The 16,112-nt window shown below is 41.2% G+C and overlaps 1 protein-coding gene and 1 long non-coding RNA gene across 19 annotated transcripts in view; one reads left to right on the top strand and one right to left on the bottom strand.

Moving 5' to 3' along the window:
• LOC125139945 overlaps nt 1–8,124 on the top strand; it is a 17,361-nt gene extending 9,237 nt beyond the window's left edge. The window contains exons 2-3 of the long non-coding RNA XR_007139115.1: nt 3,417–3,419; nt 7,967–8,124. This is a non-coding gene — a long non-coding RNA (uncharacterized LOC125139945). The remainder of the gene's footprint in view (nt 1–3,416; nt 3,420–7,966) is intronic.
• Nucleotides 1–16,112, bottom strand: part of mbnl1 (muscleblind-like splicing regulator 1) — a 61,772-nt gene that overhangs the window by 41,291 nt on the left and 4,369 nt on the right. The window contains exon 1 of one of the 18 annotated variants that reach the window (XM_027143208.2): nt 7,809–8,401. The exons of 16 other annotated variants lie outside the window; for them this stretch is intronic. The gene's annotated coding sequence lies outside the window, so the exon portion shown is untranslated. Of the gene's footprint in view, nt 1–6,947; nt 7,104–7,808; nt 8,402–16,112 lie in introns of those variants that run through there. One more of the 18 variants, XM_027143207.2, reaches the window with a different exon arrangement.

Here is a 16,112-nt window from a genome sequence, read left to right as displayed (position 1 = left end):
CCCTAAGCAGAAAAGCCATGGCAAAATCTATTTAGAGAGACAGATAGAAGTAGAGATTGATGCAGAAAGAGATAGAGAGAGACGGTTGGGGGAAGTAGTGGAAAGAAAGAGAGCGGGTTTGTTTCCCCTTTCTCAGAAGTGTTGCATGATGCCAGCTAACCAATCAGAGCAAGCGATGTTGCAACCGCATTCTGGGCCAGACGCCAGGAGTGAGAGAGAGTGTGTGTGAGAGAGAGAGAGAGAGAGAGAGAGAGAGAGAGAGAGAGAGAGAGAGAGAGAGAGAGAGAGAGAGAGAGAGAGAGAGAGAGAGAGAGAGAGAGAGAGAGATGCATGTGCTCTCTAACTGGAAGTTGTCTTAAAAATTTGCTGCATACACACTATCACGCGGCGGCGTTCTGTACACAACTTCACCAGCTACAGCACGAGCTTAAAGACACAAAACCAAATTTTCACTTCTGACCACTTTCTAATACAATGAACCTTTGGAACTTACAACAGTAGGAGTGATAACGGTCACAGGACCAGGAAGTGTGTGTGTGTGTGTGTGTGTGTGTGTGTGTGTGTGTGTGTGTGTGTGTGTGTGTGTGTGTGTGTGTGTGTGTGTGTGTGTGTGTGTGTGTGTGCATGTTCTCAGATTCCTCTGTGTGCAGGCCAATGCCTGCAATGCTAAGCCCAATCAACATGACTGTGATGACTGCAGCAGAATCATGTCTAGACTTGGAGCTTTGAATTTTCATCACTGTAGTGCAAAGTATGCATTGTGTATGATAAAGATAGAGAGAGAGAGAGAGAGAGAGAGAGAGAGAGAGAGAGAGAGAGAGAGAGAGAGAGAGAGAGACGGATGTTAAAAATCGTCTCACTTTGCACACTGCATTGTAGTTAGTGAACATTTGAGCAGGGAGCTGTCAGAGTATTCACACTCGTCTTACACATGCACTTCAGAATTTCTGGCAGATTCGTTGACACCACTGAGGTTACTAGATTTAGAAACTTCAGGGTTTATTTCTATGACTTATGAATTCATTCTGGCATAAATAAATATTTCATATTTCACTAGAATGGCGTAACGTGTCACCTCCAGTACACAGTGAGCCATCGGTGCTGGACATAACTACTGCGCCAGGATTGAGCCGAGCTCAGTTTAGGAAAATGGGCATAAACACAAGTTCAGAGTCGCTCGTGTCTGAGAGATTCCTGCTGTTGTTTGTTTTGCTGCTCCTTATGTATGCGTAACTCTGAACACAGCCCTCAGTTTATCTTGTTTTCCAGAGCCTGAAAATACCGATATCACAACAAATGTTCTCTAATTCACTGGTATGCTGAACTGCTGTCTCGCTTGAGTGATGTTCATTACATTCTCTGTTTGTACCTTGCTTTAGTTAGCAAACACATTACTCAAAAGTTCTGTAACTTTATACCAAGTTAGGAAAGACAGGACTGCAGTGTTGTCATAAGCACGTTTCACTGCAGTGACGCTGATAAACGTAGGCTGTAAAATGTCTGGCTTAATGATAGGTTACGGGATACTTTAAAGCAGTTTATTATCCTATATCTAACTGGTCTGGCAACCAAAATAACGACATCGTCGCTGTTTGTTCATGAGCAATGAGAACAAGAATAAAGCTCTATGTACATCTTAATATTTAAGTGTGTTCTATCTGTTGTGGCATGACAGTGACAGACATACAACTACACAACACTAAAGAGGAGATTTATCTAGCAAACACATGCTGGAATAACAACAACATAAAAAAAAATAATAATAAATCCCAGTAATTTCAAAATCTACACTTCCCATCATTCAGTGAGTGTGTTTAAAATACAAAGCAAACATGAGACAGGGGGTTTCCTCTGACTAAAACTAAGAAGCTCTGTTAACACGTTTACATTTGATGGAAAAGTATATGATGTTCCTGAGCTGCGTTGAGTCAAGATGAATATCTGTACTGATCAGCACCGCATCTCCGCGTCGAGGAGTCGGGTTTGACTGGGCGCATCATTTGTACCTGTACATCATACAGTAGCTCAGATGCATCAAGTAACGGAGTAATCACGTCCTGTTCAGACACCAAAACAGTCTGGCAACACAGAGTCTCAGTCAGAGAGAGAATAATGTGAGTGTGATAATGGCGTATTAGCAGATTCAGGACTGATGTAGTGTTAGCTTTGGTTTAGCTGAACAGGTAAGACATTTAATTGTACTCTAATTTCGTAGGAAGTAAGTGAGCAATAGAAGATAGCTAGCTGATTTAGCTTGTGTGTCGAAGGCTTCAAACTGGACAACTCATGACAGATGACCGATGCTTAATTTGGAGGGTTTGTGTTTCGACATGCTTTTGCATTTCAAACACGAATAAATGAAGCAAGAATGATGAAGAATGATTTCACTGCTCTGCTTGTCTGATCTGTGTGTTTTTAGCCTTTGCTCAGGGTTTATTAGCGTGCTATTAGTGTGCTAACCGGGTCTGACTGTTTTACAGGCTGGAAAACAAAAACACAGCGTGCGTCAGCTTCAACAGTTCAGCATTCAGGCCACTGATCAGGGAGTCAGCCATTTTAAAGACTGGCTTTAAATCCAAAATTGTGCACTTCCCTAAAAAATCCCACAATGCACCACAAAACCCAGGGAGCACTGATGCCCTTTGTCCGATGTGTGTGAATGTGTGTAAGTGTGTATGTGATTGTGCCCCACGGTAGACTGGCATGCTGTACAGGGTGAACCCTGCCTAGAACCCAGCACGATAAGTGGGCTAGAGAATGGATAGAGGGATGGAATCCATTAGCTAGCCTACATTCCATGACAGGAAATATTTTTTAAAATTGACTTTAAACAACATAACAAATATGTCAGATATCGATCCTGCCTGTTGTTGATAAAGGCGTGTTATAACATGAGTACGTAGTCACGCAGAACTTGAGACATCAGTGTCTCATTATGTTGTGAGCCAAGGTCCTTATACTAGAGCCTGAACTTATACTAAAACACTACCTAGGGAGTTGATAGAGACACACCCAATGATTAGGTAACAAAATCTTCAGAGAATTTAAAAAAAAACAACCTTTGGAAACCAGCCGGCATTCGAGTTTTATTCTCTGCACTATATTTGAGTTTGCCAGCGGTGTCTAACAGCCCTGGTGGTGTGCAGAGTCTCAGCAAAAGTGTCTGTGAGATTATAAAAGAGCAACTCTCTTCCCTTTAACCTGCCTGAAAGCGATCATTAAACGACCAGTTCATTCTGTAGGCTATGTGCTGTTTATATTATTGCAGGATGAGCAGAGTCACACAGACGCTGCTGCAGGATCAGGCGATCACAGTAGTGCTGCGTTCACACAATACAGCCAGGCGCAGCCACAAAGCAACCGGAGATCATTCATTTTCACTGAGAGCTGGTGACTTCGGGCAAAATGAGTGACAGAAAGTGTTGATTAGATCCAGCCATGTGACAAATTTGAGAGAAGCTGAACTTCATGGAAATCTATTAGAAGAAGCCTTTATTTTTGTCACATGTACCTTAAAGCACACATGACGTGGTGCTCCTGGTTAAGGGCCTTACAGTGGAAGCCTTGCTGTGCGGGGGCTTGGACCCTGAACTTCTGATCAACAACCCAAGCCTTACCCACTTGAGCTACCGCCGCCCACATGTATGGCATGACTTGGTATAGCCGCTACCACTGAGCGTAAAGGGATTAGAGAGCATATGATCCCTATCAAAGAGCAACACTGCTTGCACTTCCTCTCATATGATACGACACATATACTGTATACACTGCTGAATTTTATACACAATCACACACCGTATTAGCAGCAAGAAAACTGATGTGCTTCTATATGCTAGTTGCTTTACCCACTGAGAAATGTTATTACCATGGCAACCAATAGAAGGAACCCCTACCGGTGACTTCATAGCACAGCGACTGATGGCTTGCAGAGATAAAATAACCGTATGTGCACAAATGCAGCTTAAGCGCTATCCAGCTGCCGGTAGCTAAGAGACAGGCTGGTTTTGCTCTTTCCTGTTAACCAGGGACACTGATGAGCATGATAAAGTCATTTGTGTCTCAAAAACGCTGAAATTCTCATTTGAGCTGCTGCTAATGAGCGCAGTGGAGAAAAAGAACAGAATCAGCCATGACACTAAATATTCTGCTTTGAGTAGCTTGACACAGCGTTTCCTATCCGCATCGTACATGTTTTAAAGTCTGGATAAACTGTTAGATCTGGATCTGTGGTGCAGAACCCAGCAGCAGGCTTTAAAACAGTGTGTGGCCTCCTGGAACGCATTATCAGTAAGCAGGTCAAGCTAAGGCCTGGAACAAATCCAAATTCCTATCAACCTCCTGCATTTTCCATCTTGTGACTAAACAACTGAGTTAAAATAGTTTTTTAGTATTTGAACACAAACGATGCTTCTGCTTCTGACCTGGATTTTGGTTATTAGCAGAAGCACAGAGCTCCTACACAACTACATGACTCAAACATATAGGTAATAAAATGTTTCCAAAAAAGCCAAAAAAAAAGCCCCCAGTTACCACAGTAGTGAAGTTCACCAGTGACTGCTCCAAATAAAGACTGTTGTAAGGATAGATGCATCTGTGGAGTATGTGTAATTACCGCAAAACAACGATTACGACATTTCGACAAGGTTTTAAAGCTAAACTAAGCTCACTTCACATTTAGGGCCTGTTTATTCATTTCACAGTAGAAAGGAAAAAAACAACAGTGTTTTCTTTAAAAAAAAAATTTCCAGTGATATTTAGATTTATTAAACCTGTATGATGTCTACAGAACAGCATGTGCAAATGCACAAAGGTCTACAGACTTCCATGTGCTGCTGATTGCAGCCATATTTGTGCTAGTTTCTTTCAAGAATGAACAATGGATGGCACGCAGATCCAAACACACTCGCACACAAACCTCTCTGTCGTGTGTCTCTGTCTCCTGCCAGGACGCACCCAGATGGACGTACGGCGAAGTTCAAATACAATCGGCACAAATCTGCTTTTATTCCCCAAATAAGGGATGTAAACGCTGCCAGATCCCACATCTATACGCTTTCGACAACACATGCTCATATCACTCCATCCTCTTCATCCACAGCAACAGAAGTGCCAACAATAGCTGTAAAAGTGTTAAAGGCTATGCATCTGGGCTTTTTTTCCACCTTCTCACTCTAATCAAAAACAGCTGACAAGATGACAGCTAACCCCGAGAGCAGATCATCTGAAGCTTGGTGTCGTCCGTTTGTGCCTTCTAGAGCTGTGTCTGTAGTGACGGATGCGTGAGGGTCGTTTCAGGCCAGAGGTCTGTTGAAACTGACGAGCGCTTAAATGCGAGTCATCGAGGTGCATCAGATCGTTAAAAAGACAATAAAAAAGACAGATCTTGTGACAACGGACATTCTGTGATCTCTGAGCATACGCTCGTACAGAGCCATATATACCTGCACTTATACTCCCACACACTTCACAGCGCCGATAAAGACCAAAAGACAGAAAGACGAGTAACACAATGTAGAGAGGAAATAAAAAGTCCAGTTGACTAAAAAATGCTGCAGCATTCGAGACCTAAGCAGCCAGCATGAAATAATTTAATGTGATTCATGCCAGAAAGCTTGTCCTATCATTAAACACGCTCCTGTTACGTTGGAATAACTAACAGTATGGCTAGAATGTTCTTACTACACAGAACAGGCATTGTTATCATGCTCACATAATCCACGTTAAACAGTCAGACCCTCCAGGATTTCACCATTCTTTACCATCGCACAAATGAACACACAATCAAGCAAACTCTGAGGAGAAGCTTGCAATTGTTCCGAACAACACATCACAACAGCTGAAACCCTCTGAGATCCACCTGCGTCGAACACAAGTATCATAGAAAAGTCATTACATATGTGTCTTCACTGGTAAGAGATTAAAAGGAGAATCCTGCAGTGACTTTGCCAATTCAGCTAGCACAAAAACCTGTGGCATCACGGTTTGAAAAAAAACAAAACCCTGCAGCAAACTCGAGCATTTCTGGTGCAACAATCACAAAAAACTCCCTGAAATCTTAAAGGAAAGTACTGCACTAACAACCCAGACACAAAGATTGGAAACAGCAAACTACTGCTTTCTCTGTAAGTGAGTGAACTCTGATGAATCGGTGTGACATTAAACTCTGTCCTGAAGAATCACTTGGAACAGTGACACATCATTTAGTCCTGTGAGAAACAACAACACACTAAAATCAGCACCGCAACACGTCTGAAAACCGTGCAGTCAGTTTAGGTTAGGGAAGTTATATCAAAGCACGTGGTTATTCTGTTTGGGCGAAGAGTGTGTTTTCAGATCAGTAACAGATGTTTTGGAATTATTTACTAGGCTTGCAGCAGAAAGTGAGTGTGAACTGGGCTGAGCTGCAGGAGAGGTGTTCATGCCCGGAGTGTGTTGCTCTCTCCACAACACCATGTGATAGGACTTCCTTAGGACTTTTGCTTTTTTCCTGTAAACTCTCTCTCTCTCTCTCTCTCTCTCTCTCTCTCTCTCTCTCTCTCTCACACACACACACACACACACACACACACACACACACACACACACACACACCACTCCCAGTCTTTCTTAAAGCATGGCACACAACACACCACTCCCAGACTGTAATCTTTACGATATCACCAAATTCACTGAACATTAAACCCTAATAAAAAGCTTCACATTACAATACTATTCCAAAACCTTCTGTACCATATTCAATTCCCAACACGTCTACTGCTTTAAATCCTAAGCATGGTGACGAAGAACTTCAAGAAACGGATTTAGGCAAAATAAAAGTAATAACAAGGTAGTGGACTTAAACCGCAGGTTATCAAAGAGAACCGACATGCGACAGAATAAAGATTTCAGAAAGCTGACAGGTTTGTTCATGCTCAGGTGTTAGTGTAGAATTTAGTGTGAGTACTTACATGGCGTCTTTCAAGAGGAGTGACGCACTCAAAGAGAAGTGAAAACCATGCATAGACATCTCTCTCTCTCTCTCTCTCTCTCTCTCTCTCTCTCTCTCTCTCTCTCTCTCTCTCTCTCTAGCCTCCTACTAATGGTCTCTCTCACACTGACACAAATACATACACACTCACACACACACACACACACCCTCTGTCTCACACACCCCGGTGGAATCCTAGAGTGGCTGGCAGGATCCTGCTGAAACACAGCGCACCCCATATTAGGAAGCACCAACTAGCCATGTCACACGTAATTTACATTTTGGGGGCGGGAAGCTTAGCAAGCAGAGTGTATGCAAAAAAAAACCCAGACAGACGCATACACACTTCCTGCAGAGAGGAAAAGAGACAGAGTCAGACAGAGAAGGAGGACATGAAGAGAGAGAAAAGCTACTCGGCTACAACATTTAACCAGCCACGTGCCATTTCAGTATAAACAAGAAAAAAGAGCAAAACAGAAGCTGGGTCATACCTTCAGCCTGCTTCCTGAGACACACACACACACACACACACACACACACACACACACACACACACACACACACACACACACACACACACACACACACACACATACTCTGTGTCTGTGCAGAGTGACAGCTTTAACCTATTAAATTGACCTGTTTCCTGTGTGTGGCAAACTAGTAGCCCTCCATGGAAATCCAAACATAGCCCACACACACACACACACACACACACACAAACACACACACACACACACTCAAAAAGTCCTGCAATGCCTGAAGGCTTTCTGTAGCCGCAGTTGGCGTTGCTGTAGAATGAATAAGGAGATAGGACTAAAAAAAGGAAGGAAATCCTTACCTGTCACATTGTGCTTCCCTGTGAGCCGGCTGTGTGTGTGTGTGTGCATGCGTGTGTGTAAAAGAGAGAGAGAGACAGAGAGACAGAGAGAGAGAAAGAGAAAGAGAGAGAGAGAGAGAGAAAGAGAGAGAGAGAGAGAGAGAGAGAGAGAGAGAGAGAGAGAGAGAGAGAGAGAGAGAGAGAGAGAGAGAGAGAGAGAGAGAGAGAGAGAGAGAGATCGTGATCAGATGCAGGCAGCAGGCCACGACAGCAGGGCCCCAGGCACCAGCTGGACCATTCTTAGAAAAAGAGAGAGAGAGAGAGAGAGAGAGAGAGGGAGAGAAGGCAAGAGAGAGATAGATAGATAGCGAAAGGGAGAGAGAGCGTATCCTAACCTAACGTGTCTGTTTTCTTGCTGCTCCACTGCATGTAGATGTGTTTAATGGTTAATGTGAGCGAGCCCCTGCGCGTGCCTCTCTGTGTGCGTGCGAGAGCCAAGCGCCTCAGCAGTGCAAGACAGTAAAAACAAGAGAGGAGGGAAAAGAGAGAGAGAAAAAGCGAGAGAGGGAGAGAGCGTGCAAGAGCAGCAACAGCAGTCTAACTGCACAACAGTACTGCGCAGAGCATCTAGCCAAGCAGCCAATCATGCGCAAGCGTAACCCTGCCCACTAGCACCAACCAGGAAGTGTTGTCACAGCACCTCTGGGGGAAGGAAGTGAGAGAGAGAGAGAGAGAGAGAGAGAGAGAGAGAGAGAGAGAGAGAGAGAGAGAGAGAGAGAGAGAGAGAGAGGAATGGGAGGAGAGAAGGAAGGAAAGGAGGAAAGATAGGTATAACGAAAAAAGGAAAACTGAGAAGGGCTTTGTGAGAAACTAATGTAATGCTTGCCTTCAGTCCCTTAAGAATTCTGTTCAGTGCAGACTGCAGTGAAATGGTAAACACACACACACACACACACACACACACACACACACACACACACACACACACACACACACACACACACACACACACACACACACACACACACGGAGGCATACAAGCACACCCACACATTAACACCCACCCACATACACTTCTCTCGGCTTTCCCTGGCTAATAAATGAACTTCTAGAACATTCATTCTGATTGTATTCACTGCCATGAGACATGATCTTGTGTGAACTGGATAACAACAAGTGGTGTTAAAACACACTAGCTGTCCCATATGCCACTTCTTTACCATACAACGATCTGGAGGCACGTACGTTTCTGTTGAATTGAATAATATGATTATATTACTGACAGAGGGTCCTGCAAAATGATTCCTTACTGTGTGATTCAATAGGACTGGTGCTCATTGTTATTAGATGCCACAAGAAAGCTAAATGTAAAAATAAACAATCCTCTATATTCATTCATTCATTCATTCATTTATTCCTCTACATGAAAATAAAATTCTAAGAAACATAAGTACGTTAATAGGAATGCAAGACCTTCGCCTACATCTGGCAACTGATAAGGATAGAAAGAAGCCATGAAATCTACCCAAGTCACTTGCTAGGTGTATAGACAACTTGTTGGTGTGGCTTAGATCATTCTGAGAGACTGGGCAGAGTCTTTCAAAAGAGGTGTCCTTATAACCCAACGTCCAGTGTTCCTTTGGTCCTAACCCAAGTAGTAGGAGGATGCAATACATCTCTACTAAGTCTACAGCAAGGACTGGAAGGTTATTCCAGGCTGATAATGTATTTCGTGTTCTTCTTCAACTGTGACCTCAGCAACATCCAAAACAAATCTATGTCAGTTCATATGCACTGCTGACAAACCCTAATCTAGCCGTGAAAGGCACCCCGGAAAAAGGTTGTGCCTCGACAGGCATTCGATAATGACCTGCAACCAGTGGTAACAAATGCAGAATTTCAAACAACGCTGTTTGTTTATTGACTGCTTTAGAGAAGGTTTTCTAAAAAGACAGCTCAACACAAGCAGGTCAGTCTGGGTCACATGCATACTACTGGCATTGCTGGTGATTTTACCAGAAATATGCTTGATGATTTTCTAATGAGAACTGGCTGCATTGGGAATGCTGGCTGCATTGGGAATGGCATGCCACTAGCTATTCTACTGCAAGAACTGAAAAAACTGCTTTAGTCTGTAGAGACTGGTGATGAGGGCGCTGATTGATACCTCACTCCTGGCAGTGGGACACCTAGCACCAGACATGGTTCACTTCTGAGCCAACCTGCTTTCCACACATCAGCAAATTATATAATAGTTAGCATAATCTGCAGTGACATTTGTGTAAATATACCATGACAAAATCTGAACAGGTTACTAGGGATGTTCTTTGGACCCACGGTCAAACAGACCAGCCACACAGCTCTAATAGGTGTCTGAAAACTGGTGCAGAGTTCCTATACCCTTATAGGCTCTGTCTATCTTACTCAAGCCCAACAAGATGGCTAATCTCACCCACCTCTGACTGCCTCTTGGGCAGAAGCAAAATCAAAAAGGCAGACCCAATGGTTTAGAACAAAGGGTCTTACTAAATGCATACTGAAAATCAGAAGAAGAACCATGGTTTCTAGAGCTGAGAGGGCTGAACTGGTTCTTAAAGTCTCTTCCCTCTCCATATGTTAAAGATGCATATTTAATTTATTTGACCAACCCCCTATGCACCCCCACCAAATATTATATTTATATGCTGGTAAAATCACCAGCAATTTTGTCTATCATCAAGTCAGCATGAGGTCATCTTAGCTTTGCATGGAAGTTCCTCAGGTAGGTCCGACCACAGTTACCCTTACTGAGGGCAACTCATGTGCTGGAGCTGTACAACAGTGCCACAAACACACTGACCAGTCCAAGGTTTTTTTACTCTGGTCTAAGACCAGCCCCCCCATCTACTGTATGCTTTTCTGCCTCTATTTTCAGCAACTAGGCCACAGAGTTCTTCTTAGCTGTACAGTCAAGATGGCTAGCAAAGCCTTATTTCTGATACACACCTACTAACCATAGCGCATTGGTGGGGTTGTCTGGGGGTATATTTTTATGTCCTTTCACTAAGAACATTTTGGACTAGTTTCAGTCTTTAGGTTTCAGTGTCCTCCATAGCAAACATAGTTAACTGATGTTGACTATATACACTCAGATGTTAAAATCAGAAAAATGCAAAAATATACGTATGTGGCTGAAATATCCTAAAGCTGTTGGTTTTCATGTGTGCTCATGAGGGATAAATCTAAATGAAATCTAAATGAAATCAAATTCTAAACATATTATTTCATTTATTAAAAAATAAATAAATACATAAAAATAATAATGAAAGTAATAATATATATATATATATATATATATATATATATATATATATATATATATATACATATACACACACACACACAAACAAAAGAAACTGAATTGAACTGATATTTAAATAGTTTTCTTGCCGTCCTGTTTCCCTGGTGATAGCTAACTTTGTTTTCTTGATTTTCAAGTAATGTTTTTCATATTTTTTTATTTTTATCTACCTTATTTTTGGAGTAACAGATCCATCAGATTGTATATTTTTAAATGAATTTCATTTCAATAAACCATTTATATTGTAATTCATGTGCGTTATCTGTGTTATAACACGTTATAATGTGTTATAACATGTGTGTTATTCATGTGTATTTTATTACTGCATACAAAAATAGCATTACAGAAAAAAAAAAAAACACAACTGTGTAATTCACAGGTCAATTTTTTTTTGCATTAGTATTGCTGAAGTTCACATTGCCCTGGTGGTAAGTCTGTGTTAAACTGCACATTTAGATCTCAGGCCAAGGTAACAATCTCACAACCCTGTCTTTCTCTTTCTTTTTCACTCTTTCTAACTCAGTAATTCAGTCAGATATTATTCACAGGGAAAATATTTCTTAAGTATTTCTTTAGCTCCCACTCAGTTACTGTTCCTCTTTCTGTTAAGAGATGATCGTCCAAGAAATACTGCAGAGCTTATTCATATGCAGTGAAGGAGGAATCCCAGTTTCCATTAAATACCGCTTGTTTTATTTTTTTTGTTGTTTTTTTTTAAATCCTTTCTAAAATTTCTATTTTGAAAAGTAAAAGTTTATCCTAAAAGTATCAGTTGAATATGTTCCATTATTTTATTTTTAAATATATTAACCCTTTTGCATCTTTAGGATATTCCACTGGGGAAGCACTTAAAGACCTGCAGAGGAAAATGACTACAAAAAATAAATAAACTGCCAAAAAGGATGCACATCCTCACAGTGACGCTCGGCAACTCCAAGAATCATTTTGAAAATGATTTAAAAATTTTGTGAATTTTGGGGAGATTTTTGCAAGACCTTACAAGTCTACAATTTGTGAAGTGTACAAACATCATCATCTCAGCTCCAGCTGACTAAAGACATCTGGTGTTGTGAGATTATAACAAACCACACTGCTTGTAGGTTACTTGTTTTGTTGCACCTCCCACCTACATCACAAGGCAAATATATGAAACATGATGTTTTGGACTAAAATTGTTCATGTGTATAAAACTGCAGCTGTACTGAGGTTTCAGCTCTGCAGCTGTACTACTGTACCTATAATATTTAGAATGCTACAGCAGTTTCTCCTTTATTTGTGAAACAGAAAGAGAGGTGAGAGCTTAACTCACATGCCATTATCACATGTTTTGACACAGTGGGGTTAGTGATACAGCGTCTAGGGTCCCAGGTTCAGTCCTGAGCTCAGGTGGTCTGGACTGGAGTGTCATTTGTTTTCTTAGTTTCCTGCAATGCCTCTAGTTTCCTTCCAGCTCCCAAAAATGTAGTGTAGGTGGATTGGCTGTATTAAATTGCCCCTAGTGTGTGTGTGTGTGTGTGTGTGTGTGTGTGTGTGTGTGTGTGTGTGTGTGTGTGTGTGTGTGTGTGTGTGTGTGTGTGTGTGTGTGTGTGTGTGTGTGTGTGTGTGAGTGTATGGTGTTGTGCAAGGACTGGTGTTCCATGCAGGGTGTATTCCTGCCTCTCAGCCTGTGTCCCTGTGAAACGCTCTGGATCCACAATGTACCTTCATTTATTCACATATGTATACTGTATATATCTATAGCATAACCAACACTAGCTTACTGCTAACTCAGTGCTAATCCCATACCTCGAATAAATCATCTTCATATAGATACGACGGTGGATATGTCAATTTTTGTCCCACTTTTCACAATGAAAAGTCTTTCAGCTATTAAATTAAATGAATGCAAGTGTGACTTCAGCAGAGGCTTATTTCTGTTCCACACAGTATAGATTGGATGGATATGACCATGAACATCAATCACCAACAAAGTGTAATAAAATCATAACACTGATGCTGGAAAATTACAGGCTGAAAAAATAAATGAAGCAGATTTTTTTGCCTAGGAGAACACGGCTGCATTTTATTTTTAAAGAATCCTTTTATTGTACTTCTTCTTATTGAATGTAGTGATTTACCATGTAGCATGTCCCTCTCACCGACACCTAGTTCCTCTTTCATAAGCTTGATTTAACTGAAGCACTTCATCAGACATGGTTTCAGATCGTTTCATGATGAGCTCAGAGGCATCTCAGTATTATGTTAGTTTGGTAAATTGCATGTCTTTCAAAAAGGGATTTGAAGCTCTAACTGCATGCTCACATATGTACTATCTCACAGCTCACTGGGTTGCATAAAGAAATGAGTAAAACCACAAAGAACACTTCATGAACCTGACTAATTCTTGAACCATTTAATGGCCTGATTTGGCTGACTAACCGAGTCCACTGGGTCTCAGGGCTATTACATTAATAATAAAAATAAAAAACAGGAAATGATGGGCATTGTGATACACATACTATACTGCAACTGCAAATTCCCCCACCTCCAATATATATATATCTCAATCAAACATTTCTAGAATTTTGTTTTCACTTTGTCATTATGGGGAACTGAGTGTAGATTAATAAGAAAAATAAATTTGAACAATACATCAGTATCATAGCATATAAATATTCCTTGGTTTTAGGAAAACACATCGAGGTGACGCAGTACATAGTGAAATGAAACAACGCCCCTTTAGGACCATGGTGCTACATAAAGATGTGCAAACACAGTATAATATACAATAATGATGCAAATAAGGATGAGATAATGACAGCATTTAAATGTGTTGCGCTTAATTAAAGTGACGTCATATATACTTGTATAAATATATACACACACACACACCCCCCGAGACTTCATAACACAGCGAGTAAAATCACTGTATGTGTGAATGCAGCATTTAGAATTGACCTCAGCAAATGCCATGAAGAAGTCAGTCCATAAAAACTTTTAATCCTTGTAATATGAGATGAAGAATTAAATCTCTCTGTATGATGCTCCATCTCGTTGTCTTTCAGCTGTGCTCGTGTGGTTATGTGGCAAACGGCTGTAAATTCTTTCTAATGCTGTCTAATGGATGTGAACAAGAGCTTAGTGTGTGTCCTGATGCATAGTCATATTCAGAAGATGCCCTACATTTATAACCTGGTCTATTTAAAGAAAAAACAACAAAAATACTGCCAAAAGTATGTGAAGGGTTATTAGGTTTACAAAAACAAATGAGTTGCATCATCAATTCCTTTTATTATCAGCATCATTTACATCAGTCTCTGTCTCATCGCCTGAGATAAATGTCACTCATGGCATTTGTATGTAACCGTGCTCATCGTCTTAATATAAAAATCGTCTCTGGTCACGTTTAAGCAGGTAGTGAAATAATCGCTGCTTAAGGCATTCAGCTCTGTACACAGTGTGTATGCGCTATGTCCTGTTTTGCTGATGCCGCGATGATGCAGCAGCTTCGAGATTGTGACAGCCGGTGTCTGATTACAAGCTGAACTGATATCCAGCTTTCTGAAAACGTGATCAAACCATGACGTTTGGGTGTGTTAAAAAGCAGACGCAGACGGAGTGAGAAAGTTTTACGCAGACTGACGGCATGTGCTGCTGTACACTGATCCTGGTGTGATCTTTACAGGCAGACATCCGAGTCCTGGTTACAGAGGAGCATGTGAGCAGCATAGATAATAAAACATGTCATGCTTAAAGTGATATTTAACACCAACATGTGGTGAGGTTTAAGTAAGGAGTGTAATGTGCTTACAGTAAACATCTGAACATAATTGAACAGTCAGACCCTCCACAAGTCCAGGAGAAAATATTGCAAAAGTTTTTTGCTTTTTTTTCTTGGAAAACTACTTGATTTGGTGAAGAACAGGATTCTACTTTAAAACTACTACCACTGAAGACATATATATCGAGAGAAAGGCTTCAAATGTTCTACCTCGAGACACATGGGACTGCTGTGGATAGTGACACCTGGAGACCATAGTGGTGGCTTTAAGGTGCTGTTGCCGCAGTCAGATTTGCGCTCGAGTCTCCATCGTTGAGCATTTAATGACATCGACAAAAAGATCTCCAGGTTACACAACTGCACTTCACAATACAGTATATACAGTTATAGAAAGGAAATGATTTATAATCACACTCCTGTGACACCCTGATTGAGTTTATTCCCGTTTGAGTGTGATTCCTCTCAAGCTTTCTTCTCCATATATCGTCTCAGGGAGTTTTTCTTTAGCACCGTTGCCTCAGGCTTGCTCATTAGTGCTAAATATCAATTTATATGTTGTTTTTATTCTGACTTTTTGTCTTCCTGTAAAGCTGCTTGGAGACATTGTCCGTTGTGTTCTAGCAAAGCCCTCAACAAAATCAAATTGAATTAAATTAAATAATTCTTTCTAAATCTGTGGGAAACCTGTAGTCATTTTCGAGTTGAAATGGTGATTAGCTGGACAGATCTGGACGTGATATGGCATTTACACCGTTATAACCGCTCACATTTCTGGCTGTTTTCTATCTGCCATCTATTCAGCCTGAACCAGCAGTAATAACACATTGATTATAGAGACAGGTGAAAGATTTTGAGATAAAGCCCGTAGCTCTGCTGTGTTCAGAAGCACACTGCTTGCACAGCTGACATGACATCCTGTTTCTGTCGAAGTGTTCTGTTTGTTTTAAAATGTTCTTCTCTGGAAACGTTGTCCTATATCCACTTTTCAGTATAGCGACTAGAGTGACGAGAGCAAACTACATTATGCACGGACAGAAACCCGAGGTCTGAGCTGAAACCCTGAGATAGTGAGAGTTAGAAGTGTACTGTACATGGTGCACCATCAAAGCTCCCCTGTGTGCAAAAGCCTGAGGCACAGTGTGTGTATTTTATGTCTTCTGCAGTAGTATATCATAAGTAACGAGCCAATTTTGTGTTCACAAATATTTCCTCCAATATTATATGT

The sequence above is a fragment of the Tachysurus fulvidraco genome, chromosome 22 (genome assembly GCF_022655615.1).
Source record: "Tachysurus fulvidraco isolate hzauxx_2018 chromosome 22, HZAU_PFXX_2.0, whole genome shotgun sequence".
Lineage (NCBI taxonomy): Eukaryota > Metazoa > Chordata > Actinopteri > Siluriformes > Bagridae > Tachysurus > Tachysurus fulvidraco.
The sequence above is the reverse complement of the archived record's forward strand: the minus strand, read 5'-3'. Positions and strand labels throughout refer to the sequence as shown.